Source organism: Sinocyclocheilus anshuiensis, unplaced genomic scaffold, assembly GCF_001515605.1.
Source record: "Sinocyclocheilus anshuiensis isolate Anshui unplaced genomic scaffold, SAMN03320099.WGS_v1.1 scaffold2514, whole genome shotgun sequence".
Classification (NCBI taxonomy): Eukaryota; Metazoa; Chordata; class Actinopteri; order Cypriniformes; family Cyprinidae; genus Sinocyclocheilus; species Sinocyclocheilus anshuiensis.
Window position 1 is genome coordinate 104,032 of NW_015548375.1, and position 6,900 is coordinate 110,931.

Here is a 6,900-nt window from a genome sequence, read left to right on the forward strand (position 1 = left end):
TATATATATATATATATATATGTATGTTTGTTTGTTTGTTTATTTGAGTTAATCCTGTTTACAAAGTCATATTTTAGGAAATTAAGTATCAGGGTTTTAACCACCAATATATTTAGTTAACAAAAATAATTTAAACTCTGTTATATTATGTTTGTAATTCATAATTTGAATTAATGTATGAATAAATAAGTATGTCATGTCAGTCAAGTCTGGCAGATGGGAAATTCCGGTGGCGTCATGATAAGATCCTGTCTCAGTTGGCAGATGGTGTGGAACAGGCAAGGAAGAAGGTTAAACTTTCTAGCGGGCACCACTTTATTCAGTTTGTCAGGACAGGAGAGAGCACTGCAGCAGGACGGAGGAGTAGAGGGGTCTTGGCCTCAGCAAATGACTGGGAGATGCGGACAGATCTGAAGAAGCAGCTAAAATTCCCAGAGGAGATAGCACACACCAGCCTCAGACCGGATATTGTCCTCTGGTCTAGAGGCACTAAGCAGGTGGTGCTTATAGAGTTAACAGTACCCTGGGAAGAAAGGATGGAGGAGGCTCATGAGCGTAAGCGCAAGAAATATCAAGACCTTATCCTTGAGAGCCAGCAAAATGGATGGAAGGCCTGGAATTTACCAGTAGAGGTCGGCTGCAGAGGTTTTGCTGGGCAGTCACTCTGGAGAACCCTTGGGCTGCTGGGTATTGAAGGGATGGCCAGGAAACAGCTGATAGGCAAGGTTACCGAACAGGCTGAAACAGCATCTCAGTGGATCTGGATACAGCGGGAGGTGAGGTGGCAGAGCCAACCTATTGAAGGGCGAACAACGACATAGAGTTGGTGGTGGTCAGCAGGGGTAGATCCAGGACGCTGGATCTGCTGTCGAGCCTTCCCGAGGTGTCATGGGCTTAAATCGGTGAAACACCAATGAAGGGGGGTGCCCATCTAACAACCAGCTGTAACTACCAACTCTTTGACCTGGTGCTTGAAAGGAAGAGAGAAGGAGAGGAGAAGTGATGCCACTGGCTCACAGTTGGTGCAGGGCTAAGTACCTGTAAAGGTGGGCCAGTTGTGATGGCCTCATTGTATTTTGCATATAGTAAATATATAAACATTACTATTTAACTTATTTTAACTTTGTGATCATTTGAATGGATGGATGGACAGATGGATAGATAGATAGATAGATAGATAGATAGAAAAATAATCAATCTCATTTTATCATTGACAAATATAAATAACCCATTACATTTCTTGTAAAATGTAAAATGTTTTGGTTACCGAATTGAAATTTGGTGCAAAATACTGAACTAGCAAATGTCATTACACATACACACAAACACACAAAAAGAATACTGTATAATGTCCAAAATAAAATGTACACACAACGTTCACCCACAATCTAACCAACCCCCCCAAAAATTCCCATCTGAGGCTGGATTTTACCACCATCTATCCAAACAGTGAGGTAAACAAAGAAAACAATCTTTACGACTGCCTGTTCTGATAGCTTGTCCTCTCCTAGAGCTTTCCCCTGACCGCTTCAAGCTACTTCACAAGGGAGAAAACATCATCCAGATGCTTTGATCCTAAACCTCTCTCAGGGAATCACAGACTATGGGGCTGAAACCTGTTCCAGATGTCACCCGTGATGTTTACGATGAGAAAACGCAAACAAAAACCACGTCAAAGGAGAAGTTGAGTCACTACTGACTGTCAGTCATCAGTCGTGGCTTGTACAAGTGTTGCTAATCCACTTTTGTAAAAGGACTTTTAATGTTTTGTTATTTGTTAGTATTTTTAGAGTACACTGAATAGCCCACATTTTCTTTCTTTAAGATTCAGCCCAAAATGAAAATGTGCTCACTCTCAAGCCATTCAAGATATAGTCTGTTTGTTTATCAGAACAGAGTTTGAGAAATGTAGCATTTCATCACTTGCTCACCAATGGATCCTCTGCAGTGAATGGGTGCCGTCAGAATGAGAGTTTAAACAGCTGATAAAAACATCACAATAATCCACAAGTAATCCACATGACTTCAGTCCATCAATTAATGTCTTGTGAAGTGAAAAGTTGCATGTTTGTAAGAAACAAATCCATCTTAAGGCATTTTTAACTTCAAACCATGGCTTCTGGCAACAATATGAAGGATTTATTCATAATATTGCTTTCTTCAGTGACTTTCAGCAAATTTTCATTTTTGTGTGATCAGTAATTATGAAAAAAATATAAAATAACACTACAAAACATGAAAAATTAATTAATTAAATTATCAATTATAATAAAAAATCTGTATCAAAATCATATAGCCTTTCTCCACCTTAAACAAAAACGTTCTTTTCTGTTGACGTAATCAAGGCTGCATGAGAGGGAAAAAATAATATGAAACAATAATATCACAGGCCACTTTTGATAAACCAGTCAAATCCTAAAGCATAAAGTCAAATGGCATTCAGCATTATTTTCTACTTAACACTTCATGTTTCTCTTAGAAATACATCATATTACAAAAGTTAAAGGTGAAGAGTGTAATTGTTTGGTTAAAATTTCAATATACAGAGAAAATGAAAACTAAATCATTAGTACACTGATTCCCCTCAAAAACTATAAACATAAAAACATTCCTTTGTTTGTTTAAAAATTCAACCAGTCTGACATAGCAACACTGGCTCAACCAATGGTGTGAGTTTAGGGCTGGGCTGTCAGTCTGGCCAACCAATGACAGAGAGGGGAGCCCAGAAAATACACATTTAATCTTCAAATTAGCTCCGAAAAACATTACATTTGTCTTTAAAACATTATTATAATTGTTTAAAAAAAGCGTAACAAACTTTGGACAGGTAACAGCTACAGAGAACTTTACAGAGCCAACACTAAATGCCACTAATGTTGCAGAGATGTCCTCCGTCTCAGAGGTGTCTGGGAAACACTATAATGAGGGTTTAAAGTGGTTTTACGGGCCCACGTCATTCACAGAGTGAGCAGCAGGACATTCTGAGGTTCGTTACTGTAGACCGCAGGAGTTCTTCTCCACACTAGTGCCCACCATTTGTGATTTATCGTTAATTAAACATCATTACAGATCAGGCTGGACCCGTTTTATGTAACCATGTGCTCACAAGTTAATTAATCATCCTCATCTATCAAAAGGTTAAATAAATACTCATAAATGTTAAATAGTGTTTATATGATTTAATATCCCCTCACAAAAAATGTGGTACCATTGTACAGCGATTTTGTCAGTGAATAATATGGTACGTATATTTTAGGTTTGTTTTTAACCTTTTTTTTTTAAGGAACTTCAGGTCTTAGAGCTGTTTTGGTCATTGCAATGGGTAAATCCAGTGTTATCGGAAATATCCTGTCTTTAAGTAAGAAATAGGATCAAATAGACATGGAGGTGGACGATTTGAAGGCAAGATCAGGCGTGACACTGCATGTAAGATATGGACTGGTGCAGAGAAACAGAATGAGAGAGAGGGGGGCTGATGCAGGGGTCAGTAGGGGTCTGTCTGGCTGTTGGTTTGTTGAAAGTCAATACAATTTTCACTGCGGGGGTTACAGCATCATGATAAGGAAAGCTGCGGTCTGTTATTTACTGCTTCAGAGTCTCAAATAGCTATTAAATCTGATTCAGCAACCTGAATGCACAAGCACTCATTTATATTGCTGCTGATTGAGGTGGACAATTTTACAATTGAATAATTTTCCAAAACAGTCCAGTTTTTGTGTCAGACTGCCAGAATACGCCCAAAAACTTACCTAATCACAGTTTTCCATTTAAAATATCTAAAAATGCTTAAAACAAGTTACATTTACTTAACAAAACTGCAAAATTCACTATCCAAAGCAACTTATAAATTAGGAAACAAGTGATTCATTTTAAGGAGGCAAAACACAACTGCAAGCAATACAAAGTTTCAAACATTTTCCAGAATAGCCTAGTACAAGAGAGAGTTTTAAACTTGAAACTTTTGTGAGATAGGGCAAAAATATATATATAAAATATGAAATGATGCAATGCTAATGCAAAAACATCACATTTGCAACAATGGCCTATGAAGGCAGAACGATTATGTGATATTTGCTTTTATAACTGTGCAATTAGCAAGAACTTAATACTTAACTTACATTTTAGACTCAGTATTGTCGGTTTGTCCGTTTCTGCTCTGACGAGGAGCAAATTTCCAAACAAAACCACAGCAGAAACGTCAAGCACCACCAAGCAAAAACAGTGGTGTTTCATTCTTGGATGAATTGACGTGTTTGAGCGAATCGATTGAACAAACTATTCAATGAATAACTCATAAACACAGCCCTAAATGAATCAGCGTTTTTGAACGAATCCATTGAATGAATGGTTGACTTACTCATAAAGAGCCTTATTGCATTCCTGAACAATTCAGCGCTGCTAAATGAATCAGTTTGAGTAATTGATTTAAATGACTCACTGATAATGACAGTCGCTTGTCGCCACCTACTGGGAGTAAACAACAGAAATAGCATAATACAAATACTATTCAAACAACACCATACGAGGTCACAACCTTAAGGTTGAGAACACGAGCTTTAATTGCATAAAATATCATTTTTGATATATTTTTTAATTGATTTGACTGAGCTGGGCAGATTGCTTTATTGATCTGTGTCATGCTGTCAGAGTCTGACAGACTCATAAATATCATATCTGTGCACACCTACGAACATAGAATCAAATATTCCCTTCAAAACTGTATTTAAAAAAAAAAAAAACAGAACTGCACACAATTCATCTCTGGACCAGGTGCTCTTGCAGATAAGACCTGAGGAGGTGTGAATACATGAAAACTCAGATGAAAGATAAAAATAAAAAATATGATTTCACAACATTTCAGGACATGCTAGTATTCATTGCTTATTTTATGATTAATTTATGAACTGTTTTGATAAAAGGTCAATATTATATTATGAAAAACAGTCACAGTTTTTGAATTATATACATATATAATGATTATTTTTATTTTAAAATAAAATAAAATTTTAAATCTGCAATTTTACTTTTTTATTTAAAAAAACAACAAAAAACAAACAAACACTAGCTTTCTATTTTTTCTATTCTATCTACTTGTTTTTCTTTGTGTATGTTTTGACTGCTTTTATTGTCCTAATTTGTAAGTCGCTTTGGATAAAAGCGTCTGCTAAATGACTAAATAAATAAAATAAATAAATAATGAATAACCTTTTTAGAGTAAGAAACATTCCCATTTTCCCATGTAACTATGGCCTAATTAGTTACGTCCTCAAACAGAAGGTGAAGTGTCCCTATTCTAATTCAATCAAAGCCTGTTTCTAAACAGTAATTACAGTGATTAAGAAAATTAAGTGTGTTTGAGGGGAAAAGAAAGAAGTTTTCTTTGCTGCTTCTACTCTCGGTTGATTACAAGCCACTTGGAGAGCCGACTGGCAGCCAAATGTTTCACAGTGATTCCTGCACTGTAAACACTGTGAGTTAGCGGTGAGCTTCAAACCTGCTGCTTTTGAACTGCAGTTTCAAAATGGTGGTAATCTGTAACAGAGGTTAGCATAATTAATTCTAATGGTCATAATAATGGTTAAATAATAGATTAGGGGTCGATATTTTGCTGGTTAGCAAGGCTTAGTTAGCAGCTGCTGGTGGCGGAGTTGTAATTGCAACTTTGATGCAAAAAAAAAACTAGAAACATTTTCATTCAAAGTTGAAAGCGGGACATGAATAGAGCTGATGGAGAAATCCCCTTCTTTTGTGTAAATTAATTATTAGAATATATAAGTTAATGGGAAAAAAAGTGTCTTAAAGTAACTAAAACATTACTTGGTTCAGTGAGGTCAGTGGTGAAATTAACGGCTCTGAAAGATGTACTTCGTAAGTCTACGAGCGAGTGACCCCTTGTCCAAATACCCACACTTGCGGTCTTTGCAGTTGACCACTTGACTTATATGACATATTTCCTGCATTTTGCCCAAGTGTTTAAGTGAGGATGAAGACCACAAGTGTGTGTAGAACTTTTCATTACCTGATGGGACACACTTATAGTGTTGTAAAACTGCAAGAGTTAACATAGCTTTATTTTGATTTTAAATAATTTGCATTTTAAAATTGCATTTGCAAATCAACTTCTAAATGTCTGTTCAGTAGTTCCTATAACATGACACAATTTAATTTGTGGTGCTTCTAATTTAGTGATGAAAAGCAGTTGCAAATGTTGTACAAAATAAATATCACCACTACTCATTTTTGCACCAATAAAATGTGCAACACTTTTTCTACCAAATTATATGTAATATCTAATTATTATATTAATATTTAACATATATATGAAAGGTTTCCATGACCTCTCGTGAGATCTCTGCAAAAATCTCACGATTTATTCCAAAACATTATGCATGATGGGATACACTAATCCTGGACTAGCACTCTGGAGCGGTATTCAAGATAGTGTGGATATAGGCTGAGTTCCACTCCACTTTTAGATACACACTTGAAAAATTTCCTAAGCAATCCCCTCGGAGGAATCCCCGTTGCCATTTTGAAGTACGTTCCACTTTGTGAAGTGGACGAGGGAAGTTTATCACAATATCAACAAAACATTGTACTTTTGTAAAATAAAGAAAACAAACAGGATGCACTTTCTGCCGTCTCGGTCTTGAAAAGGAGCGGTTCACAAAAATGAACCGAAACTCAGCATATACATGCCTCACAGACATAATAAATATATCTATAGAAAGCTTTAAATGACTGCTTAATGAAATAAAACAAATGAAAAACAAAAATTCTTTCATTATGTATTCCGTAAAGATGCATTTCTCTCTAAAGGCGTGTCCAATGAGGAGATAGCGAGTCAGGATCGGCAACTTCATCCTTGCGACTCTGACTCAGAAAACACTACTTTAAATA